This window comes from Tamandua tetradactyla, chromosome 20 (assembly GCF_023851605.1).
Source record: "Tamandua tetradactyla isolate mTamTet1 chromosome 20, mTamTet1.pri, whole genome shotgun sequence".
NCBI classification, from domain to species: domain Eukaryota; kingdom Metazoa; phylum Chordata; class Mammalia; order Pilosa; family Myrmecophagidae; genus Tamandua; species Tamandua tetradactyla.
Window position 1 is genome coordinate 36,073,757 of NC_135346.1, and position 27,510 is coordinate 36,101,266.

The following is a 27,510-nucleotide window of genomic DNA, read 5'->3' on the forward strand; positions in this document are numbered from 1 at the left end:
GCCTAGCAAACAGGGCAGACAGATAGACCTTCAGAAGCCGGGAGGGGAGCTAACAGTGTTCCAGGTACTTGCCAGGCAGTTGTTATGCTTCTTCTCATAGACGCCTCATAGCCTTTTTCCGAGGTGGGTTTCATTATCTCCTCTTCCTAAAGTAGGAAACTGAGGTCTAGATAATTGAAGTAACTTGCCCACACCAGCTAAAACACTGCAGAGTTACGATCTGAATCTGATCTGTCTGCAAAAGCTGGACTTCCCCCTGCTCCCAACAAGCTACCATGGAAGTGGGCCTTTCTGCTTTAGTTTGTTCTCTCTCTTTTTGTAGCAGCAAGCAGTCTGTGAATAAGCACAGGCAATGGAGTTTCTGAGGCCCAATGGATGAAAGTTTCTGAAAAGCAAAGAATCACTTTATGTAATGGATTATGGGGAATTTGAATTTTTGTGTATGGGGTTTAGAAAAATGGTGTGTGTGTGTGAGACTGATGGATCTTTTATGTGTAGATAAACGCATAAAATATGTACTGGGCAGGTGTTTTTTACCTGCTCAGCATCTCTTTGGGCAAGTTTCACTGTTAAGTGAGGAAAATAGAAACTATTCTAGGAGTTTCAAGTAGAGGGTATTTAATATAGAGAATTGGTGTCACAGTTGTTTATAGGCTGAGAGAGCAAAAAGAAGATGCTAACGTGACTGATGGAAGTAGCCACATCCCTTAAATGGGGGAACTACTTCAATAAAACAGGACCTGGGAGTTTGGGAGGTGGTGGCTACTTGGACTTCTGGGAAGAGATTCTCTGCAGCTGATACCTGGAATTCTGTGGAGGGCTCAGAGATTCACAGATGTTCAGACTATCTAAGGTGACATGACCAATGGTGAGGGAATGTGATGTGGCTGATATTCTGACTTCTGAGGGACCACACCAAGGTAGGTGCTAGGAGAGCCAAACAAAGCTGACATTGGAACTAAAGGTATCTTCTGATGCTGGAACAAAACTGATAGGAACTACAAGTAGGAAAGAAGTCTCTTTCCCCCTCCTCCTCCCTTCCATTCTCCTGCTAATGCTTCCTATGGCAGAACCCAATCAGAAGTCAGAACAGAAGGGAGGTGGGGACAACTAATATGCAGAGTCTCAGCTCTAGAGTCACAGACCATAGATGAGGTGGATAGCTGGGATCTATAAGATAATAGATAATCAAATGGTTCTCTTCCAATCTCTAATCACTCCAGATGACCCATGTGGTACTAAACCCCCCGTTTCCTCTCTTCCCATCCTCCCATCCATTTGTGCAAAGTATTCCATACCTCTTACCAGAATGCTTGATTCAGGAATGGGGGTGAGCAGGGCCAATTAGAACCATCTCTGGGGCTCTTTCTGGAGCCCTTGGAAACTGCCATTTTCTCTGGGATCACAAGCTCTTATGTGTATATAAACCCGGGGATACTGGGGTCCATCTTACAACCATGTGGAGTTTCTGAGAGTGAAGACAAGTGCAGGGATGAAAGGAGCCAGGCAAGACAGTGAGATAGAGAGTGAGGAACCCAAGGATGTTATCTCTATGTTGTGTCCAGTCATGCTTGTACTACCCCCCGGGCTTCTTACTTACCTGAGCCAACTAAATTTCTATGCTTAATCTAGTTCATTATATTTTTAAAGCAAGTTTATTTTTAATTGAAACATAATTTACATTAAAAATGAACAGATCAAATATTGTATTTGATGTGTTTTCACATAAATGTAATCTGAGCAACCACCACCCAAACAGATTATAAAGCATTTTATCACCCAGAAGGTTCCCTGGTGCTCCTTTCCAACCAATTCTGCCCTTGCTATCCTCTGCAACCATTTTCTGACTTCTGTTGCCATAAAGTACTTTTTCCTATTATACAATTTCATATAAATGAAATCATACAGTCTTTACTTTTTTGGTCTGGTATCTTTTGCTCAGTATGATGTTCTGGAGAGTCACTCATATTGTTTTGTATATTAGTAGTTCCTTTTTACAGCTGAGTAGTATTTATTTATATGAATACATCAGTTTTGATTATCATTCTCTTATCAATAGATGTTTGGATTATTTTCATTTTACACTTTATGAGTAAGACTGCTATAAACCCTCTTGTGTGAGTCTTTGTGTACATATGTTTTCATTGTTGTATTCTAGTCATGGGTAGATATATGTTTAACTTTCTAAGAAACAAACAAGCTTTCAAAGTATTTGAACATTTTGCACATCTATTGGTAATGTGTGAGAATTTCAGTTGCTTTACATCCTAGTGATATTTTCAGTTTTTATAATTTTATCCAGTTTAATGACTGTGAAGTAGCATCTCGTGGCTTTAATTTTAATTTCCCTTATAATGAATGATATTGAGCACATTTCATTATAATGAATGATATTGTGTTTAATGGCCATTTGAAAACCTTCTTTTGTAAAGTGTCAGTTCAAATATTTTGCCCATTTAAAGCCAGTTTGACTGAATTGTTATTGCATAAGAAAGAGTTCTGATTAAAACAAAATGTCTGTGCGAACAAGCAGATATTCTAGAATAACTGACACCAGAGTTGGGTCTAGACAAAAGAGTAAATGTTTATCATTTGGACAAAATGGAGACTCTGCACATTAGTTGTTGCCATCTCATTTCCAAATTGATAATCACATATGTCTGATTGGGAGGGCTAGAGCACATGCATAAACTTGAACCTCAACGGAAGCTGGCAATGTGAGTTCTGGCTTCTTCCTTGAAGAAGATGGACTTATAGCCTGTTTAGAAGATGGTGAGTGACCACAAACACCCATTATATATTAAGACATTACTAAGTACTGCAGTTAATTGAGATTAAAAGGAGAATGAAAATGCTTTGACCGGTATCTTTCTTTGTTGTGAGGGAAAAAGAAAAAGAAAATAGAAAGAAAGAATGGTTTGGGTAGAAAAAGGAGCATCCTTAATTGTGGCAGACCCGAAGAAAGATTATATGGGTTTAGTTGATTCATTTATGTGCTTTTTGATGATTTGTGTGCTATTTATCTCCCTGCTCTCTAATTGAGTTCGCGTACTAAAAACATTGCAGGATTAAATAGAACTTTGTGGGTAACCTGGGAACCTAACTGCAATGACTTTCCACTTCCTAATTGATACCTTTTTTGCTGCAGACCTGGCCAAGGAGTGTGTAGGTAGGATGACGAAGTCACCTCTGGCATTACTGAGGCTCTTTATGTTGGAAAAAAATATCCAGAATCCACTCAAGCTAACTTATACCAAAGAGGGAAATTTATTGTAAGTGTACAGGGGTATCTCTTGGAGTTTAAGGCTAGGAAGTACAAACTGACCCTGTGAAAGACTTAGCCAAAGCTCTGAAAACCCTCAGAAACTAAGACAGTGTATCTCTGTCTCTTTTTGTCTCTCTGTCTATCTGCCTCAGCATGCTTTGCATGGTTCTTCCATCCCTGCCTCTCTCTAAACATCTGCTTCATTCTTTTCCTCTCTGCAGACTGACTTTCTCTATTTTACACACATGGCTGAAAAGGGCTGTTCTAGTTCCCTACATGTCCTTTTAGTTCAAGAGCAAGAAAAGATAAATGGGCATTTTCAATTCTCAATTCCAAATGCCTGGAACAGAGTATCGCTTTGGCCCAACTGAATCCATTGTCCACCCTGTACGGCTGTCTGGTCAGCTGTGGAGGGGTTCCAGAGGTCTGAAGAAGGTTCTCCAACAAGGGGGTTTTAAGTGGGGCAGGCAGATTGATGAACAGATATAATAATCCTCTTCTTGCTTCATCACAATCAGAGATCCCTGTGAGTACTTGGCAGTGGCCAGAGAACACAGAGGAACTCTGGGAATAAGTCCTGCTCATTATCCTTTAGGGGCAATTGACTTCTTGCTATTTGTATTATGGGATTTTGGTAGATTGCAAAAAATGCCATGATCTTTCACTCCTCCCTGTATTCATGGTCTTTCAATGCGCTTTTTTTTTTGTTGTTCGCATGGGCAGGCACCTGGAATCAAACCCGGGTCCTGGCATGGCAGGCAAGAACTCTGCCTGCTAAGCCACTGTGGCCCACCCGCAATGTGCCTTTTTACCTCTTCCCATCAAGAAGTGGAATGTATTCTCTTCCCCTTGATTCTGGGCTGTATTTGTCATTTGCTTTGGCTGATAGAATGCAACAGGAATGACAGGGTATCAATTCTAAGCCTGAACCTCAAGAAGTCTTGTGTGCTTCCTCTTGCCCTCTTGGAACTTTATTGCTGCCATTTAAAATGCCAGAGCCAGCTTGCTAGATGCAGACAGATCTGTGGCCCAGTCACCTCCTTTACCTTTGCTCCCAGGCAAATGCCAGGCATGTTAGGGACACCACCCTCGATCGACTGGATCCCAGCTGAGCAGCCAGCTCACTGCAGATATGTGAGCAAGCCCAGTGAAGATCATTTGAGCCCGGTCAATATCAACAGAACCATCAATCACTCCCCTAGACTCATGAGCAATAATATATGGTTGTTGTAAGCTATTAAATTTTGGGATGATTTGTTATGTTCCAAAAGATAATTGATACAGGAAGACTGGTAATCTGGGTTTTGGTAAATCAGATGTTTGAAACTTGGGAAGAATCTATTTTTTTTTCTTTAATATTTATATTGATAAATCTTCACACACACACATTCCATACATGGTATATAATCATTGGCTTACAACATCATCACATTGTTGTATATGTATCACCATGATCATTTTTAGGATATTTGCATCACTTCAGAAAAAAATAAAAACAAAAAAGAAAAAACTCATACATCCCATACACCTTACCCCTCCCTTTCATTGACTGCTAGTAGTTCCGTCTACCCAATTTATTTTAATCCTTTCCCCCTATTATTTATTTATTTTTTTATCCATATGTTTTTTACTCATTTGTCCATACTCTGGATATAAGGAGCTTCAGACACAAGGTTCTCACAATCAAATGGTCACATTGTAAATATTATATCTTTATATAATCATCTTCAAGAATCAAGACTACTGGAACACAGATCTACAGTTCATGGTGCTTCCCTCCAGCCACAATTAGCTAAAAAGGGATATCTATATATTGCATAAGAATAACCTTCAAGATAACCTCTTGACTCAGTTTGAAATCTCTCAGCCACAGAAACTTTATTTTGTCTCATTTCTCTCTTCTCCCTTTTTGGTCAAAAAGGCTGGAAAGAATCTATTTCTAAAATAGAGACAATTACTAGGTTCTGTGTGAATAGCTGTGTCAACTGGGACAAGTCATTTAATTCACTGTGTGTCAATTTCCTCATATGATAAATGGAAATAATAAAACTGGTTCTTTTCCTGACTAGGTTGGCAGGAAGAGCAAATGGGAGAAGGGATGGGACAGCATTTTATAAGACAGGAAGGCATGGATCATTTCTCTGCACTCTGTCTTTTGTGTCATCATCAAAACATTAACCACTTGAGAAACTAATGCTGTGAGTCCATTCTGTAGGGCTGACAGCACCTTGCTCCTTCTCTTGGCCCCAGAGGCCCTGTGTGCTGTGGCCTCTGCAGCTCTGGCACTCTCCTCCTCTGCCTCTTGCCCTGTTGCTAGAACAGCAGTGTTCCCTCGGTTCTTACCTGGGCCATGTCCCTTCCCACTCCAGGACCCGTAAACATGCTGTTCCCTCCACGTGTGAAGATCTTCCCGCATTTCCCTTTTAAATTGTTTAAACTGTTCAGGGACAGTTTAATCACTACAATATAGATAGGATCAGATTAAGCAATACGCTTAGTAATTAATATATGCTTGATGTTTTGAGTCCAAACAATCCAAAACGCAAGGGAAAAACTTTGTCCTCTTCTATAAAGTCTCTTTAATTCAGGGATCAGAACCTTGAGCAATACAGGAGAAGCATTGGGAGAGTATGGAAAGGGATGGTTGGGGGCCCTTAGAAAAGCTTGTTTCCTGGGGCAATTAATTAATTAAATAGTTAACAATTTGAGATGAATTCAATATCATTAAATGCATCCATTTTAAGGGTACTCTACAATGGCTTTAAGTATATTTAGAGTTGTGCAACTGCCATCATAATCTAATTTAGAGTATTTCCATCATCCCCCAAAGAAACTTCATGCCTGTGTACAGTACCCCCCGCCCCCACCATTCCCATCTCTTGCCCTAGGCAACCATGAATCTACTTTCTGTATCTATAGATTTGCTTTTTCTGGACATTTTATATATATCATACAATAAATAGATTCCAATAAATGGAATCATACAACACTGTATCACTTTTTAAATGGCTGGCTTTTCCTTGTTTTCTGAGATTCGGTCAAAATGTTATCTTCTCTTTCTTCGAACTTTACTATCATTCACCCTCTCAGCTTCTCGTTTGTTTCCTTTGTAGAGCTTACTGCGCTTTTTAATGATTTCTTTGTTTACTTATATTTGTCTGCCTGTGTCACTAGAATATAATTACCCCGAGGGCAGGAACCATTTGTATTTTGTTTGCTATGCTGTCCCAGGATCTAGGCCAGTACCTGACAAAGATGAGTATCCAATATGTATTTGCTGAATGAAGTAAGATAAAAAAATGTGTTGAACTTTAAAGTGCAGCTCCAGACTTTTCCTTTGTAGAGGTCCTAAACTCTAATAAATGACACTCACGAGTCGTCAAACTATTCAGAAGTGGCTTTCATATCAGAAGGTCCAGTGTAGCACATGTCCCTGAGCTAAATGAATTGGAAAACAGAGTAAAGAAGGGGGATTGATTTGTATGCTAACCTTCTGTCATCCAGTCTGCCGTGATCTTGGTTTGGGGCTTTGTTCATTTGATGGCATATGGGAGAATTATGGTGCCTCCTATTGTCCTCATAGTTCTATTAATACAGTGAGATTGTTTCCTTGGTCCACGTGGACCGTCAGGCTCTCTCTGATGTCAGCCCCTGACTTATTTCTTTGGAGGTTTTAGTCTGAACAAAAAGCATTTCCTTTGTTCATTTGCAAACTGAGGATTAGCTGCATCTCCACTTTTGTACACACGAACCACCAGGAAGAAGTGTCCTAAATGAACATAGCTGTAGGGACCCATGGGGGTTGGAAAGCAGACTTTGAACCAAGCAGATGCTGGGAAGAAGCCTTTTAGAAACTTTTGTGTATGCTGTTTTTCATTGTGGTAAAATATATATAGCATAAAATTTGCTATTTTAACCATTTTTAAGTGTACAATTCAGTGGCATTAATTATATTTGTGAAGTTCTGCAACAATGACCACTATTTCCAAAGTTTTCCATCACCCCAAACAGGAACTATGTACTCATTAAGCAATAACTCTCTTTTTCCCCATCCTTCTAGTCCTTGGTAACTTCTAATCCACTCTCCATGTCTATGGATTTGCCTATCCTAGATTTTTCATGCAAGTGGAATCATACAATATTTGTCCTTTTGTGTCTGGCTTAGTCACTTACAATAATTTTCAAGGCTTACCCAGGTTGTAGCATGGATCAGGACTTCATATCTTTGTATAAGGTTTTTAGAATCTTTAAATGGGAACATGAATGCTACACATTCAGGTGGGGGCCAGTGAGGATCCAGCTCTCAAAAGTCCCTAGTTTGGCACATCTGCCCTCTGTGAGGTAGTACAATAACCCTAGCCATGATTCCTTCTTAGTAGCCTTTCCATTTCTGTGGGAAGAGGGCCTTTCCCTGAAGCAAAGTATGTGCTGACCTCTTTACATGCAATTTCTCATTTAATCCTTCCAGCCTCCGTAGAGGTAGAAACTATTCTTTTTATATTTTTGTGAGTGAAGGAACAGATGGAGAAACCTGCCTAAGGGCTCTCAGCTAGTAAGTGGCAGAGATGGTGTTCAAACCCTTTGATTCCAAAGCTCCTGTTCTTAATCATAATAAAAACTCTTAAAAATTAGCTTTAGTTCTGCCTCCGTAGGGGCCAGGCAGTGTGATCCACTCTGTAAAGGGTGCAGAGATGGAGAAAGAATGTAGTTCTGGTCTTCAAGTAACATAAAAAGTTACTGGAGTAATTGTCAGAAGATCAGGTTCTACCACACCCATATCGGTGACCTTGGAATTATGATTGGGTTTTGTGAGTCTCAGCTCTGGGGCCAGCAGAATTATTACCTTACAAGACGTGGGTATGCTGCCCAATAAGTACAATGACCAATCCTGCGACACCAGAGTTTCCAAGAGAGAAAAAGTTTTATTACAAAGTGCAATGTAAGGAGAACAGGAGGCCCATGAGACTCAGATATGTCTCTCTGCAGAGGTTCTGAAGGTTTTATAGAAAATTTTGCAAATGTGAGTTTATGATAATAAGTTAAGTGGCTTCGGATGATGAAGTAAGAGGTAGTCTAACTGTTGAGCATGTGCAAATAGTTTACAAACTTGGTCATAGAATGCATGTTACATACTTGGTCTTAACATGTTAGTGGGTATGATTTTTAGTATTATAATGAGGTAGGTTACGTTACAGTAAAATTCTATGCTACTGTGCATGTCAGGTGGGCTGATTCTAGTTGGAACTGGCTTTATCTATCATGATAAGGTCAGAATTGGTGTGGGTTGACTCATTTCTTCGTTAATAAACATTAAGGGCTCTAGGCAGGATCATAAGACTTCGAAGTTGCAAAACAAGATAAGGGATAAGTAAATATAGGGTCATGAGATTATGATGGGGCTACAAAGCAAAGCATCATCACATCAAGGAGTTCTCTTTGGTATTGTTTTGTTTGCTTGGGTATCCCAAGAGCCTAGAACACCTTGCAAACAATAAGTGCCCAGCAGCTAATTGTTGACTGATTGCCTGGTTTCTCATTCTTCGGGTTTTTATTTTCTTTTCTGGATATAAGGATTGGTACTGGGAGGGGATTGAACTGCATGATCTCTAAGTATTCTCCTGATTCTATAGTAGAATCACTAAATATAATAACACCTGATTACAAGAACATAGTTTTGATGATGATGGAAATAGTGTAATTAACACTTGAGTGCCTGGTAAGGACATCCTGGGATATAGTTGTGATTCATATTTGTGTCAGTTTGAAGCTATTTTGTGCCCCAGAAAAGCCATGTTTTAATCCTGATCCAATCTGGTGGGGGCAGTCATTTCTTTTAATCAAAAGGGCAGAAACTTTTGATTAGATTATTTTCATGGAGATGTGGCATGCCCAGTTGTGGGTGTGGCTTTTGGTTAGATGGAGATATAACTCCACCCATTCAAGGTGGGTCTTGATTAGTTTACAAAAAAGGGGAAACATTTTGGAGAAACCTCTGATGCAGATGCTTGGAGAATAGTTGCTTCAGAGTGGAGAGAGACACAGATGTCTGGAGATGCCTGGAGTGCTGACAGAGAGAGCAGATGCCCAGACAGAGGCAGAACTCAGCTGGTGTCACCATGTACCTTTTCATGAGATGCTAAGCAAGCAGGACCCAGAGTTGTCTCCCAGAGGAACTAAGTGAAGGCTCACAGATACTTAAAGAGGAAACCACTGGCATCACAAGCTTGAAACAATGGAAGCAGAAACAAGGACCAGCAGATGCCAGCCACCTGCCTTCCCAGCTGATAGAGGTGTTCCAGACGGCATCAGCCTTTCTTGAATGAAGGTAACCTCTTATGATGCCTTAATTTGGACATTTTCATGGCCTTAGAACTGTAAACTTGTAACTTATTAAAAATCCCCTTTTCAAAAACTGTTCCATTTCTGGTATACTGCATTCCAGCAGCTTTAACAAACTAAAACAACATTATTTTTAAAATCCTCAGTTTTTGGTTCTAGCTTTTCAATAGAGGATATCCCTTCTACAAATGTTTTTATTTTTCTCATTTGTTCTTTGTGGCATCTCATGATGACTTTATCTGAATTTATGAGAACTCACTTTGGAATTATAACGGGAGACGTGGGGAAATAATAAATTTATTGCTATAGTTGGTGTTGGGATGAACAACCCAGAAGGCATAAGATGACATTTAAAAATGCAGTTTTCAAGACCAGTAGAGACAAACATATTTGAATAGTATTTTTTTTTTCAGTAGATGGTTGCAAACTTTGCACTAGCTTGGGTGTTGGCGGAGTAATTGTTCTGAACAAGCATGCACATTGTTCAAAATCACTTGACACAATTTAGAAAAAAACTGCTGAGAACTGTAATGTTGTAGCCTCTGAGCTATGTGCACTCCCACTAGTCATTATTACAGATGTGGCAGTTGAGATTGCTTAAGTCTCAATTTGCCCCAGAGGGAGATAGTGGAATGTAAGTTCATGGCACATAGACAGTATTCCATGACTGTTAACTATGATTGTTGTTATTATTGTATTCAGTATAATCAATAAGGTCGCATACCTGTATATTTAATTTTCAGTTCTATATTTGGTTTATAAAGTTTTTTTGTCTCTTAAGTAGGTTAGTGTTTTAAAAGATGTTTTTCTCCTTCCCTGACCTCAATGACGTAACTCAGAGAAATCTTTTCTAATTGCATGGAATTATGTCTTGTTGGAGACAAAAGTGTGTTTTTAAAACCTTTTTATGTGACATAAGAGGAAACTGAGGCCTGATGAGGCTGGATGACCTGCTCCGAGTCACTTGGTGAGTTGCTGAGAGAGCTGAGGACGAAAGCCCAGGCTTGCGTTATGTTCTAGAGCCCACGTGGACCATCTGCACGGGGAGAGGCCCGTGTCCTGTGAGCGCCCCTATGGACTGCATTGCCGCCCTCCAGGGAGTGGGAAAGAGCTCTGGAGCAGGTGTTGGGATTTTTTGGGCTTTGTACTGTTGAGTGCAGAAAACCAGAGTGAGGCGTCAGAGGACACTGTCTGGAAATGGTCAGAGGGGGCAAATGTTGTGCATTTTATGAATACAACCATTGTTTAGCCACAAAGATATTAATGTGATAGGCTTTTTCTCCTGGGGTGCTCCATTTATCTGAACTAGAAGGCCCTGTAGTATAAAGCATTAATTTTAGTTTAATCTCCTCTATTTCCTCTGCATGAAATGCATCTTGCTCTCTCCCCATACATTCTGTTAGAACATAACTTAGCACCAAGTGGAGGGAGGAGCCCTGGTTTAAATTCTCTCTGGGAAGAGAGAATGTTCTGGAGACAGCTACCTAGGATTGAGACCCATCTCAGCTACTGTGTCAACTTAGGTGAGTTATGTAAACTTTTTGAGCCTCCTCCATAAAATGGGTTAATATGGAATTCATTGTGAGGATAAAAAAATAATATGTGTGAAGCTCTTGGCAAGATGCTGAGTCATAATAAGCTCTTAATGAATATTAGTTACAGAGCAAAGTAAGTTCCACCTCTATTAGAATGTTGCTGTGTAACTGGGGAAATTTACTTTCTTTCTCTGGTGCTCATATTTTTCACAGGCAAATGAGAGGCTGAGCTAAATACTCTTCCTTGCAGTCTGTGATTCTAGGCTTGTCCTTGATCTCCATCAGTAATAATTACTCCCTGCATTTGGGCCTCTCTTATGACTCTTCCTTGGTTACAATTATTTTTATTTATACCTACTTGAAAGCAGGTTATTCCAGTGACTTGCACATAGTAAATGCACAACAAATATTCTTTGAGTGGATGCACAAATGGCACTCTGGACTTAGAGTATCTCAGAGTGCATGGTTAGGTAGTGATTTTGTGCCCTTTTTTTTAGCGGTTTATTATGGACGATTTTGAATATATGCACAGGAAGAGAACAATAAAATGGACCACTTAGACCCATCATCCAGCTCCATTAATTACCAATTCATGACCAATCTTGTTTCATCTATATCCCCATGCTCTACTCTTGTCCCTCTATACCCAAGTTTTTAGAGCAAATCATAGATCTCATATAAAGTCATCTAAAAATTTTCATAATACACTTCTAAAAGAAAAGAAAAGGAATCTTTATAGGGATAATTACAACACCTTTATCACATCTAAAAAATTAACAATAATTCATCAATATTATCAAATATTACAAATATGTCACATTTTCCAGATAATCATATATATAATTTGTTTGTTTGAATCAGGGCCAAAATGAGGTACATGCCTTGCATGTGGTTGTTGTCTCATAAATTTCTCTCTCTTTTTTCTTTTTAATTAGGGAAGCTATGGGCTTATAGAAAAATCAAACATTAAATCCAGGGTCCCCATATAGCACCCTATTATTAATAACTTGCATTGGTATTGTATATTTGTTACAATTACTGAAAACACATTTTTAGAATTGTACTATTAGATAAAGTCCATGGTTTAATTCAGGGTTCACTGTTTGTATTGTGCAGTTCCATTAATTTTTTAGAAACCTTATTCTAGTAACAAATACACAATCTAAATTACCCCCTTTTGTTCTAGTTTGCTGGCTGCCGGAATGCAACACACCAGAGACAGCTTGGCTTTTAATAAAAGGGGATTTAGTTCTTCAGAGGAAAGGCAACTAACTTTCCACTGAGGTTCCTTCTTAAGTGGGAAGGCACAGGATGGTCTCTGCTGGCCTTCTCTCCAGGTCTCTGGGTTCCAAGAACTTTCCCTGGTGTGACTTCTTTCTGCATTTCCAAAGGCCTGGGCTGAGCTGCAAGTGCTGAGATGCTGGTATGCTGAGCTGTTTGGGCTTTGCTACATTGAATTCTCTCATTTAAGCAGCAGCCAATTAAATCAAACATCATTCATTACAGCAGACACGCCTCCTAGCTGACTGTAGATGTAATGAGCAGCAGATGAGTTTGTGTACCATTGGCTCATATCCACAGCAACAGAACTAGGTGCCTTCACCTGGTCAAGTTGACAATTGAATCTAACTACCACACCTTTCAACCATACTCAAAAATATAATTCTCTGCTCTTAATTACATTAACAACATTGTGCCACCGTCACCACCATCCATTACCAAAACTTTTTTGTTTGTCACAAATAGAAATTCTGCACATTTTGAGCCTTAACTTGCCATTTCCCACTCTACCCAGGCCCTGGTAACTATATTCTAGATTCTGACTCTATGTGTTTCTTATTCTAATTATTTCATATCAGAGAGATCATATATATTTGTCCTTTGTGTAGATTATTATTCTACTTTCATGATAAAGTCTTTTGATGCAAAAAAGTTTTAAATTAAAATTTTTTTTTTCTTTTGTTGTTTGTGCTTTGGGTATAGAGTTTAAGAAACATTGCCTAACAAAGGCCCTGAAGATGCTTCCCTACATTTTCTTCTAGGAGTTTGATAGTTCTGGCTCTAATATATAGGTCTTTGATCCATTTTGAATTGATTTTTGTATCGGCTATGAGTTAGGTTTCCTCCTTCTTTCTTTTGTAAATGGAGATCCAGTTTTCCCAGAAACATGCTGGATTTTGAAGAGGATATTTTTCCAATTGAGTGCTCTTTACCCCTTGTCAAAAAACAGTTAGCCAAAAATGTAAGCAATCAGTTTGGTTCCATTGGCCTATATGTCTGTCCATATGCCAGTACCATGCTGTTTTGATTACTGTGGCTTTATAATAATGTTTAATATTGGGAAGTATGAGTCTCCCTACTTTGTTGTTTTTCGTTTTCAACTTGACTTTGTCTGTTGAGGACCCTTACCCTTCCATGTAAATTTGATGATTGGCTTCTCCAGTTCTGCAAAGAAGATTGTAGGAATTTTGATTGGGATTGCATTGAATCTGTAAATTTGGGGAGAACTGACATCTTAACAATATTTAATCTTCTAATCCATGAACATGGATTGTCCTTTTATTTATTTAGGTCTTCTTTGACTTATTTTAGCCATGTTTTATAGTTTTCTATGTACAAGTCTCTTACATCCTCGGTAAGATTTATTCCTAGATATCTGAATTTTTAGTTTCCATTGTAAATGGATTTTTTTTTTGTATGCTGTATGGCGGTGTCACATTTCATGTTTTTCCGTGTGAGCATTCCATTATTACAGCACCATTTGTTTTTTGGGAAGTGCATGGACTGGGAATCGAATCCAGGTCTCCCTCATGGCAGGCAAGAAGTCTTTCACTGAACTACTCTTGCACCCAATGTAAATGGGCTTTTTCTTCCAATTGTTTATTGCTTGTGTATAGAAACACTGCTGGACGGTATGACAGATCAGTGGCAGAATTCTCGCCTGCCACGTCAGAGACCCAGGTTTGATTTCCGGTGCCCTGCCCATGCAAAAAAGAAAAAAAAAAAAAGAAACACTGCTAATTTCTGGGTGTTGATCTTATACCCCACCACTTTGTTGAACTCGTTTATTAGTTCTAGGAGCTTTGTTGTGGAATTTTTTAGATTTTCTGTATATAGGATCATGTTGTCTGAAAATAGGGAAAGGTTTACGTCTTCCTTTCCTTTTTTTTGGATGCCTTTTATTTATTTATTTTGCCCAATTGCTCTGGCAAGAATTTCTGTTACAATGTTGAATAACACTGGTGACAGTGGGCTTCTTTATCTTGTTCCTGATCTTCGAGGTAAAGCTTTCAGTCTTTCAACATTAAGTAGGATATTAGCTATGGGCTTTTCATATGTGCCCTTTGTCATGTTGAGAAGGTTTCCTGCTATCCCTATGTTCTAAATATTTTTATCAAGAAGGGGTGCTGCATTTTGTCAAGTACATTTTCTGCATCAGTTGAGGTCATCATGTGTTTTTTTTCCTTCATTCTGTTAATGTTGCAAATTACATTAATTGATTTTCTTATGTTGAACCAATCTTGCATATCAGGGATAAATCCCACTTGATCATGATATGTAATTCTTTTAATGTGCTATTGGATTCAATTTGCTAGTATTTTGTTGAGGATTTTTGCATCTATATTCATGAAAGAAATTGGTCTGTAATTTTTTTCCTGTGATATCTTTTATTCCCCCTTCAGGAACATGTTTATTATGTTTGAGATGATACATCAGGTGCTTTCTGATGTATCAGAAAAGGGTAAAAGGAAATCCTTTCATTAAAAACTAACAAAGGGGGCAGGCCACGGTGGCTCAGCAGGCGAGAATGCTTGCCTGCCATGCCAGAGGACCCTGGTTGGATTCCCGGTGCCTGCCCATGTAAAATAAAAAAAATAAAAAAAATAAAAACTAACAAAGGTAAAAGGTGAAATTTTTTCAGCTGGATGTACCACATACTAAAAAATAGTTCTGGGTTTAATACAAATGGCATAATTACTAGTCATCTATGGCTATTTCATAACTTCATACAGATATGAATTAAGCTAAAAGGCACTATACTATTTGGTAGATTTCAGGGCCAGAATCCTTAGTACATCACAAGATACATTTTGATATCCCAAAGAAGTAAGACTTGCAAGTAGGCATTTTAAAAATAACTAATCTACAGCTACAAAGTTCTAATCTTGAGAGCCTTTACCTTTTTGGGGTTGTTTCCCAGTCTCCAAAGAATAAAAGTAGAAAGTAGAATCAAGATAACATACTGTATCAGTTAGGGAAGCAGAACCAACAGGAGATACCTGTAAGTAGTATGAGATTTTATAAAAGTGTCTCATGTAGCTGTGGGGATGCATGAGTCCAAATTCTGTAGGGCAACCTACAAGCTGGCACTCTAATGAAGGTCTTCTATGAATTTCCCAGGAGAGGTTGGCTGGCTGAAATAGAGACAAAAGTTCTCTCTTCTAACTGCTGAAGTCCCTTTCCTTAAAAGCCTTCAACTGATTAGATTAAATGTCTTGTTCTGGAAGACATTTGCCTTAGTTGATTGTAGCTGTAATCAGCCATAGATGCAATCAACTGACTGATGATTTAAGTCTATGAAATATCCCTGTGGTAACAGGCAAGTTTTGCTTGACCGGACAACTGTGCACCATAACCTGGCCAAGTTGATGCATGAATCTAACCATCATACATATTTACAGAAGAATGTATTGTAAAGGCTATAAAGATTTGTAGCAAGTGAAAAGATGCCTTCTGCTTCTTCATGCAGTGTAGAAATTATGTTGCATATATCCTGGTCCACTGTCTGGCTACCTTGTCATCTTCTGCTCTGTTGGTCAAATACTGAGTGGCTTTTCTTCCAGTCAGAGGATCTGCAGTGCTGCCGTCTGTCAAACGGGAACAAATATGCAGATAAACCTTTTAGATAAAGGTTCCAGTTCTTTAAGAATGTCCAGACAGGTGACTCCCTGACTGTTGATGTTTCAGTGATAGATTCTGGTGTGAAAAGTAATGATTGGTGGCTTATATGGATCATCTCATGAAAATGGTGATATCTAAAAGAAACATATCAACTTCATATGCAGAACCTGGTGGACCAAGTATAGTTGACTTCCATCCATAAATGTTCTCTCCTTTTGTCCCAGCACTGCAGCGAGGAGGAGGATCAAGGATTATTTCAGCTAGCTCTTTCTGAGTTCTTTTAGCACTAGTGGATAACTTAGCAGAGATCTTGGTGTTTTTCTTCTGCTATGTAACAGAAGGTTTCCTTTCTTCTTGTTCTTCAGGCTCTGGCGTGGCTAGGTCTCGCTGGTCCACATCTAAAGTACCACTGCTGGTGCTGGGATGCTTATCATCAGAACTTTGCCTATTACTAGACATCTTGGTGAAGTTATTTCTTGGAAACCTTGGCCGCCCACCTGGCCCACTCACACACCACTATGGTGGCTTTATAATATCTTTATATGGCTTTGGTTATGAGGGTGATATTGGCCTTGTAGAATGGATTAGGGAGTGTTTCCTCCTCTTCAGTTTTTTGGAAGAGTTTGAGCAGAATTAGTTAAGTCTTCTTGGAATGTTTAGTAAAATTGCCTGGTGAAGCCATCTGGTCTTGGGCTTTTCCTTGTTGGGAGGTCCATTATAGATGATTCAATCTTTACTAGTAATTGATCTGTTGAGATCTTCTATTTCTTCTTGATTCAATGTAGGGGTAGTTTGTATGTTTCTAAAAATTTGTTCATTTCATCTAGGTTATCTAATTTGTTGGCATACAGTTGTCCATATTATCCTCTTATAGTCCTTTTTATTTCACTGGGATTGGTAATAATGCTCCCATTTTCATTTCTGATTTTAGTTAGTTGTTTTTCTTTGTCAGTTGGGCCAAAGGTTTGTCACTTATACTAATCTTTTCAGAGAACCAAATTTATTTTGTTTTATTGTTCTCTATTTTATTTTCCTTTGCTCTAATCTTTATTTCCTTCTTTCTGTTCACTTCGGGTTTAGTTTGCCATTCTTTTTCTAGTTCTTATAGCTTTAAATTTAGGTTTCTGATTTGAAGTATTTCTTTTTTTTTTTTTTTTAATCTAAGAACTTGGAGCTCTAAGTTTCCCTTTTAGTACTGCCTTTGCTGTATCCCATAAGTTTTGGTATGTTGTATTTTAATTTTTATTTGCCTCAAGATACTGCCTAATTTCCTTTGTGGTTTCCTCTGTAACCCATTGGTTATTTAAGAGTATGTTGTTCAATTTCCACATATTGTAAATTTTCCATTTCTCCCTCTGTTATTGATTTCTAGCTACATTCTGTCAGAGGTCAGAAAAGATACATCATATGATTTCAATATTTTTTAGTTTATTGAGACTTGTTTTGTGGCCTGACACATGGTCTGTCCTGGAGAATGATCCATGTACACTAGAGAAGAATGTATATTCCATTGTTTTGGGGTGAGGTGTTCTACATATATCTCTTAGGTCTGGTTGGTTTAGAGTATAGTTCAAGTCTTGTATTTCTTTATTGATCTTTTGACTAGATATTCTACCCATTACTGAAAGTGGTGTATCAAAGTACCTGCTCATAATGTAGAACCGTCAGTTTCTTCCTTTAAGTTTGTCAGTATTTGCATCATATATTTTAAGGTTCTGCTGTTAGGTTCATATATTTTAATTGTCATATCTTCTGACTGAACTGTCCCTGTTTTCCTTAAACAACGACCACTTTTGTCACATGAAGCTGTTTTTGACTTAAAGTCTATTTTATTGGATATTAGTATAACCATCCCAGGGCTCCTTGTTACTAATTGCATGGTATGTATTTTTCCAGCCTTTCACTTTGAATCTACTTGTAATTTTGAATTTAAAGTGAGTTTCTTCTCAGAGTTAGAACTCTGAAGCTATGAAAGTCAGCATCACCTCATAGGAACTATTTAAAAAGTTGAAAAACTGATCAGACATCAAGTAGAGATATGAATGAAGCTAATCTGGATAGGACTAAGGTATATCAGAAGACTAGGTAGAGGATGATATCGTCCACATTTTAAAACTTCAACTTCTGTGTGAGACTAAAGGGAGAAATGTCCATTTGGTGCAAAATTTATATTTTGGGCAGTGCATTTCCTAATTTAACTTGTATGGTCAGTTTACTTGAACACCATAAGCAAATGGAATCTTGAATAGGGTGTGAGATTTTGTTGGTCCAGGTTAATGTGATGCCCCAATAAATCCCACAGTGATTTGGGCAGTGAATAAAGAAGTATCTTCAAAGTCCCCTTGGGGGAATGTGGAAGAAAGGAAGAAACATTCAACTTCCTATTTAGAGAATTTCAGATATTCTTGCAAGCAGTGGGGACAACCAAATCAATAGCTGAGCCCTCAAACTTGGGTTTCATCCCAATGAAACTTATTCCTGCAAAGAATAGGCTAAGCGTACTAAAAATTAGGCCTAAGAGTTACCCCCAGAGAACCTTTTTTGTTGCTCAGATATGGCCTCTCTCTCTCTAAGCCAACTCAGCAGGTGAGCTCACTGCCCTCCGTCCTACGTGGGGCATGACTCCTGGGGGTGTAAATCTCCCTGGCAGCGTGGGACAGAAAGCCTAGGGTAAACTGGGACCTGGCATCAAGAGATTGAGAAAGTCTTCTTGACCAAAATGGGGAAGAGAGAACTGAGACATAATTAAGTTTCAGTGGCTGAGAGATTTCAAACAGAGTTGAGAGGTGATCCTGGAGGTTATTCTTACGCATTATATAGCTATCGCTTTTTAGTTTATAGGTGTATTGGAGTGGCTGGAGGGAAGTACCTGAAACTTTTGAATTGTGTTCCAGTAGCCTAGATTCTTGAAGATGATTATGTAAAGATACAATGATTACAGGGGTAGGGTGCGAGGGTAGTTCAGTGGTAAAATTCTCACCTTCCATACAGGAGACCCGGGTTTGATTCCCGGGTTAGATTCCCGGCCTGGATTCCCGGCCCATGCGCTTTGCAAACAAACAATCAAACCAACAAAGACAAACAAACAAACTGAAAAAAAATCAACAAATGGTGTGCAGTAACAGGATACTCACATGGAAAAAGAATGAAATGTGACCCCGCCATACAGCATACAAAAAAAAAGATATAATGATTACAATGTGATTGTGAAAAACTTGTGTCTCATGCTCCTTATATCCAGAGTAAGGACAGATGAGTAAAAAATATGGATAAAAATTAGATAAATAAATAATAGGGGGGACAAAGGGTAAAATAAATTGGGTAGATGGAAACACTAGTGGTCAATGAAAGGGAGGGGTAGGGTGTATGGTGTGCTCTAGTTTTTTCTTTTTATTTATTTTTCTGGAGTGAGGCAAATGTTCTAAAAAGTGATCATGATAATGAATACACAACTATGTGATGATATTGTGAGCCATCAAGTGTACACCATGTATAGAATATATGTGTGTGAAGATTTCTCAATAAAACAAAAAAGAACTCTGAGAAGAAAAAAAAAGATTCATATATGTTTTTTACATGCATAAGAGTTTCATTCCATTTTGCAGCTGAGTGGTGTTTCACTGTTTCCATGAATCACACTTTGTTTATCCATTCATCAGTTGATGGACACTTGAATTGTTTCCATCTTTTGGCAAATGTTAATAATACTGCTATAAAAGTCATTGTGAAACTAAAAAAAAAAAGTGAGTCTTTTGCAGACAGAATATAGTTGGGTCATGCTTTTTTTAAAAATATATTTTGCCAATCTTTTTTCTTCTGCCATTTAGTTATTTAGACTTTGTAAATCTAATCCCATTTTTGTCCCTCAATTCTTATAATACCTAATTTTTTTTATTAATTAAAGAAAAAAAGAAATTAACCAACAGTTAGAAATCATTCCATTCTACATATGCAATCAGTAATTCTTAACATCATCACATAGATGCATGATCATCATTTCTTAGTACATTTGCATCGATTTAGGAAAAGAACTAGCAAAACAACAGAAAAAGGTATAGAATGTTAATATAGAGAAAAAAATAAAAATAATAATAATAGTAAAAAAAAGGAAAGGAAAAAGAAAAAAAAGACAAACCAACAAACAGACAAAACAAAACAAAACAAAACCTATAGCTCAGATGCAGCTTCATTCAGTGTTTTAACATGATTACTTTGCAATTAGGTATTATTGTGCTGTCCATTTTTGAGTTTTTGTGTCTAGTCCTGTTGCACAGTCTGTATCCCTTCAGCTCCAATTACCCATTATCTTACCCTGTTTCTAACTCCTGCTGGACTCTGTTACCAATGACATATTCCAAGTTTATTCTCGAATGTCGGTTCACATCAGTGGGACCATACAGTATTTGTCCTTTAGTTTTTGGCTAGACTCACTCAGCATAATGTTCTCTAGGTCCATCCATGTTATTACATGCTTCATAAGTTTATTCTGTCTTAAAGCTGCATAATATTCCATTGTATGTATATACCACAGTTTGTTTAGCCACTCTTCTGTTGATGGACATTTTGGCTGTTTCCTTCTCTTTGCAATTGTAAATAACACTGATATAAACATTGGTGTGCAAATGTCCATTTGTGTCTTTGCCCTTAAGTCCTCTGAGTAGATACCTAGCAATGGTATTGCTGGGTCGTATGGCAATTCTATATTCAGCTTTTTGAGGAACCGCCAAACTGCCTTCCACAGTGGTTGCACCATTTGACATTCCCACCAACAGTGGATAAGTGTGCCTCTTTCTCCGCATCCTCTGAAGCACTTGTCATTTTCTGTTTTGTTGATAATGGCCATTCTGGTGGGTGTGAGATGATATCTCATTGTGGTTTTGATTTGCATTTCTCTAATGGCCAGGGACATTGAGCATCTCTTCATGTGCCTTTTGGCCATTTGTATTTCCTCTTCTGAGAGGTGTCTGTTCAAGTCTTTTTCCCATTTTGTAATTGGGTTGGCTGTCTTTTTGTTGTTGAGTTGGACAATCTCTTTATAAATATAATGCCTAATTTTATATTTATTTGAACTTTTATGTTATACCATCTGTTTTCTATATGGATTACATTTTCATCTTATTTTCCTTGTGGTTACTATGTTGTTAAAAGTTAACATCCTAAATCCATAACAATGATATTTGGTTTGATAACGTCTTGACTTTAATAGCATAGATATATATTTTTCTGTACTCCTCTGTCCCCACATTTTAAAATACATATCACTTATGACTTTGTACTTTGTATGTCCCAAAAACAACTTTATTGTTACTTTTTATGCATTTGAGTTTTAGCAATTTTAGGAAGTAAGAAGTGAAAGTATATACCAAACAATATAAAACATTACTGGCCATTTATAATTACCCAAATGGTTATCTTTATGCTGCTTTTGACCACTGTCTAGTGTCCTTTCCTTTCAGTCTTATAGGCCAGGTCTGCTGTGATGAATTCCCTCAGCTTTTGTTTACCTGGGAATATCTTAATCTCTCCCTCATTTTTTTTTCAGTTTGAATATATATATATATATGTATATATTTTAAAAACATTTTTTATTGTGAAAAATAGTATATATATATATAAAGCAATAAATTTCGAAGTACATTTTAGCAAGTAGTTATAGAATAGAGTTCAGAGTTTGGTGTGGGTTGCAGTTTCAAAATTTCAGGTTTTTCCTTCTAGCTACTTCAAGACACTGGAGACTAAAAAGAAGTATCAATATAATGATTCAGCATTTTTAAGTTCTATCTTCTCTGTTATAACTCTTCTTTCTCTTTTGATCCTTCTCCTCCTCTTTAGGGATATTTGGGCTATGCCCTTTCTAACATTTTCATGTTGAAAGGAGTATCGACAATATGGGGTAGGGGGATGGAACTAGTTGATGGTCTTGGAGGGGCTGTCTCCTATGGGTTTCAGAATTTATCTGGCCTAGAAGCCATCTGGAGGATATAGGTTTCTGGAAAGTAAACTGAGTGCTTAAAACTTCTATAGAATCTCAGATAGAGCCTTATATAGAGGATAATGATTTTACTTGTAGAGTTGGTTTTAGAGAGAGAGGGGCCTAATCTAAGCAACAAAAGAATTTCTCTGCAAGTAACTCTTAGGCATACTTATAGATAGGTTTAGGTTCTATGCTACAGAAATAAGTTTCATAAGAGCAAGCCTCAAACTCAAGGACTTGGCCTATTAACTTGGGAGTCTCTAATGTTTGAGAAAGTATCAGGGGTTTTCCAGGCAGGAAAGTTTAATAGTTTCATATTTGTTCTTCAGTCCCTCAAGGGGCTTTGCCATATTTTTAAATTATCTACCCAACATACTCTGGGATATATCTGGGTATTACATTAAGCTATATCAAATTACAAGCCCTTGTTCTCATTCTGGGCTCCAGTGTGTTTGAGTTGTTTAAATGAGCTATCCAGGCAGTTGATTTAAATTGTGTGCTACTGAAAATTTAGGTTTTGGACAAAATAAAACTCTGTTCCTTTGGTCTCATATAATAGTGAAGCTCTAAAATAAAGATAATATCTTTTGCCCTGTATTCTGATTTACCTTAGTTCCCTTGTCTCTAACCCAAGCCTGATGTGTTTTTTTTTGTTTGTTTGTTTCTTTAACAGTTGTTATATGTCACAATGCTGACTTTCAGAGCTGCAGAACTCCAACTCTGTGTCTTAGGTGTCACATAGGTACCTCAAATTCCAGGAAAACACCAAGTTATGCACATATAGCACAGCATCTCAGAATCTAGAACTAACCCTTACAACTCAGGACTAAGTGTGACTGCTTTGAGACCTTACAATCTGGGCTCCAATTTTCTTACTAGTATTTTGTAAAAGAGACCATACAATATTTGTTCTTATGTTTCTGGATTATCTTGCACAACCTAATATCCCCAAGATTCGTTCACCTTGTTGCATGCCTCGTGACCTCGTTCTTTAAGCCATACAATATTCCCTCATATTTATATACCACAGTTCACCCTTCTGCTTCTTAATCAATGTATCCTTCAGCCACCTCCATCCGTTGGGTATCATGGATAATGTCCAAAATGAACAGTCCGCGTCTCACAATATCCTCACTTAGTTTTACAACCATCAACACTCTCAATTTTAAACAATTTTCATTGCTCCAAAGAGAAAAATACAGATTAACACACCCTCACCAAATAGGGAATCTAAATCTTCCCTTAAGTCCCCCCCCCCCCAATTATTTACCTCTGGTATTGCTATGGTACTGTTAATGTCTTCTTGCTAACTATAGGCCATAACATGCAATAGTAGTTTTCCCCCTGTACCCCTATCAGTTTCACTCTTTGTACAAGATTCATACCTATGAAGTAGCTCATGCAAAAACATATTTTTATTAGTAGTGTTGATCAGTGGGAACATGGCTCTATACAACCTGTTTCAATCATATTCACCTCCAATATGGCAATATTACTTATAACCCCACTAATGAACTACACAAAGCACTCCATGGCTTCCACAATATTCATTCCCTTTTTCAACTTGCCAAAGGTGTATGCTTGCCATCTAACCACTCAGTCTTAGCAGGGCAGGTGAAAAACTGGAAACCATTTGTGTTGGACCTAGTATTGGCCATGAACAGGATGCCATGACTGGTATGCTTCAGCATTCAGTTCTCGTTATCAAACTTCTCTCCATAGAAGGACTTGACACCAGTGCTATTATGGTGTGTGAAGTCACCACCCTGGCAAATAAATCCAGGAATAATTTGGTGAAAGCAGGAACCCTTAACCCAAATCCTTTATACCCAGGGCTCAGAGTATGAATATTTTCTGCTGTTTTTGGAACTTTGTCTGCAAACAACTCAAAGGAGATGCATCCCAAGGGCTGTCTACAGCAATGTTGAAGAACATAGTGGGGTTGACCATGGCTCTGGGCAGTGGACTGTGGTGGCAGGTGGTGGTGTCTGAAATGACTGTAATTTGCTTTTGAAACCCTCCTAGGAACTTGTCATATCAATTATCGTGGTCTTCAACTCCAGGAGTTCTGTTTGATTCCTTTTGAAAATTTCTATCTCGTTAATAAGATTTTTATATTGCCTCTCATTGTTTTCCTGATATCCTTTAGTTCTTTCTCTGTATTTTCCTTCTCCTCCTTGAGCATTTTTATGGTCATTTTAACAAAGTCTTTGTTCAGGCCCCCATATCCACTAAACTGAAACAGAATAGTCTTCTAATAAATGGGGCTGGGAGAACTGGTAGCCAAAGGAATGAAAGGGGACCCCAACTTGTATCTTGTACAAAAATTAACTCAAAGAGGATCAAAGACCTAAATATAAGAGCAAGTACCATGTTTTTCTAGAAAAAAACATAAGGAAACATCTTCAAGACCTAGTAACAGGAGGTAGTTTCTTAGACCTTATAGTCAAAGCACAAATAATGAAAGAAAAAATAGATAAATGGAAACTCATCAAAATCAAATGCTTCTGTGCTTCAAAGGACTTTGTCAAAAAGGTGAAGGGGCAGCCAACTCAATGGGAGAAAATATTGGAAACCATATATCTGATAAGGGTTTAATATCCAGTATTTAAAGAAATCATACTACTCGAGAACAAAAAACAAACAACCCAATTATAAAATGGGCAAAAGATATGAATAGATATTTTTCTGAAGAGGAAAAACAATGGCTAAAAAGCACATGAAAAGATGTCCATCTTCATTAGCTATAAGGGAAATGCAAATCAAAACCACAATGAGATATTATCTTACACCTATAAGAATAGCTGCCATTAAACAAACAGGAAACTACAAATGTTGGAGAGGATGTGGAAAAACTGGATCACTCATACTACTGGTGGGAATGGATAATGGTATAGCCACTGTGGAAGACAGATTGGTGGTTCCTCAGGAAATTAAATATTGAGTTGCTCTACAATTTGGTAATACCTCTACTCAGTATATATCCCCAGAAGAGCTGAAAGCAGTGTCACAAACAGACATTTGCACACTGATTATCACAGTGGCGTTATTTGCAATTGCCAAAAGATGGAAACAACCCAAGTTTTCATCAACAGGTGAGTAGATAAAGTGTGGTATATGCATATGATGGAATATTATGCAGTAGTAAGAAGAAATGAGATCTTAAAACATACGACAACATGGATGAAATTTGAGGACACAATCCTCAGTGAAAAAAGTCAGACACAAAAGGGTAGGTACTGTATGATTTCATTAATATGAACCCCCTCGAAAATATAAACTCAGAGTCTTAAAATGTAGAAAATAGGGGATCTAGAGATAGACAGGAGCTAGAAGGGGGAATCGTTGCCTAATATGTACAGACTAGTTAATAAGATTGAACTTAAAAGTATGGGAATAGACAGAGGTGAAGACAGTTCATTAAGGGGTTTATGAGTAAATAGTACCATATTAAAGGCGAACATGATTGAAAGGGGTTGTTTAGAGCCATGTACTTCACTGATTAGAACTATAAATGTAAGTAAGTTCTTGCATGAACTACTTCAAAAGTATGATATTTATACAAAGAGTTAATAATAGAAAGATAAATGGGAAAAACTACCTATTGCATGCCATGGTCTGTATTTCACAGGAATATATCACTAGTACCACAACAACACTAGGGGTAAATAATGTGGGGTGGGGAGACGAAGACAAGAGTTAAGGGGAGTTTTGGATTTTCTCTTTGGTGTGGGTTATTCTTCTCTTTGGAACAAGAAGATTATCTAAAGTTGAGAGTGATGGTTGTACAACGAAGTGAGGGTACTGTGAAACATTGTTTATTTTGGATCTATGCTTTATGAATAGATCTTAAGAAAATCTGCAGATTCAAAGTAAATAAGCAAACAGATAGAGTCACATACTAGAGAAGATGTGGAGAAAGAGGTATACTGATTCAATGTTGGTAGGGTAGCAGATGGGGGCAGCCCTCTGGTGGATAATGCGCTGGAGCCACAGGAGGCTAAATATAGGGTTGCCATATGATTAAGGCAATCCTATTACTGGTAATATACTTGAAAGAACTGAAAGCAGGGACTCGAATAAACATTTGCACACTGATGTTTATGGTGAAATTATTCATGATACTCAGTGGATAGAGGTGGCCGGAGGGTATATTGACTGAGAAGCAGAAAGGTGAACTGTGGTGTATATATACAATGGAATATTGTGCAGCTACAGAAAGGAATGAAGTCATGAGGCATGCAACGGGGTGAATGAATCCTGAGTGCATTATATTGAACAAAATAAGCCAGAAACAAAAGGGCAAATATTATATGATCTCTTTTAGAAAATACTTAAAGGAAATTTAGGCCTACCTAGATTGTAAGCTCTTACAGCAGTCACATTTACTCCTGAGCTTTAAGTGTTATTTCTAACTTCTGAGATACTGTGCTATATGTATATAGCCTGGTATTTTCCTAGAACTTTTGGTATCTGTGTGACACCTAAGACTCAGAGCTTGAGTTTTGCAGCTCTGAAAGTCAGGATTCCTACATACAGTAACTGTTAAAGAAGCCAAAAAAGAGATCAGCCTTCAATTAGAGACAGGAACAAAGCTGATCTGATTAGGACTACAGTAAATCAGAACACAGAGTAAAGGATGATATTGTCTGTATTTTAGAACTTCACCTACTGTATGAGACCAAAAGAAGAGAGGTTTATTTTGTTCAAAAGCTAAATTTTCTGTAGAATACAATCTAATTTAACTATATCTGGCTGGTTCAGTTAAATAACCTAAACACATGGAGCCTACAACTGGGAACAAGGTCTTGCAATTCTATATAGATTAATATAATACCTGGATATGTTCCGCAGTATGCTGGGCAGGTAATTTAAAGTATTGGCAAAGTATCTTGAGGGACTGGAGAAGAATATGGAACTATTGAACTTTCCCACCTGGGAAATCCCTGATATTCTCTCAAGCATTAGGGACTTCCAAGTTAATAGGCCAAGCCCTTGATCTTTTTTATTTATTCATTTATTGTATTATTTTTTTAAACTTGAGGCTTCCTCTTATAAAACATTTTTGTAACAGAGAAGCTAAACCTAGTTATAATTATGCCGAAGAGGTATTTCCAGAGAACCCCTTTTGTTGCTCAGATGTGGCCTCTTGCTCTCTAAGCCCTGCAAGGAAAATCATTACCCTTCACCCTGTGTGAAACATGACGTCCAGATGTGTAAGTCTTCTGGCAGTGTGGGGTAAGACTTCTTCATAGGTGCTGTGTTCTTCCTTGAGGAACCATATAAGTCTTGTTTCCTTTTTAAAATAATTGTAATATCCACTGAAGATCATTGCCTGGATCCATTAATTCATTAGGGGCTGCAAAGTGGTGATATTACAATTCTATCATTTCTTCATCAGTTAATAACTGAAATTCTTGTATAATGAAAAACTTCCTTTCATCTACTAGTTCATTATACTGATATACAGTTTATAAAAGAAAGGCATAACAAAT

General features: G+C 37.8%; 1 long non-coding RNA gene and 1 pseudogene across 3 annotated transcripts in view; one reads left to right on the forward strand and one right to left on the reverse strand.

Annotated features, from left to right (window-relative positions):
- Positions 1-7,494: 7,494 nt before the first annotated feature.
- Positions 7,495-27,510, forward strand: part of LOC143664549 (uncharacterized) — a 55,172-nt gene continuing 35,156 nt past the window's right edge. For all 3 annotated transcript variants that reach the window (XR_013166471.1, XR_013166472.1, XR_013166470.1), the window contains exon 1: positions 7,495-7,817. This is a non-coding gene — a long non-coding RNA (uncharacterized LOC143664549). The remainder of the gene's footprint in view (positions 7,818-27,510) is intronic.
- Positions 15,877-16,500, reverse strand: LOC143664548 (ubiquitin-conjugating enzyme E2 E3 pseudogene; annotated as a pseudogene).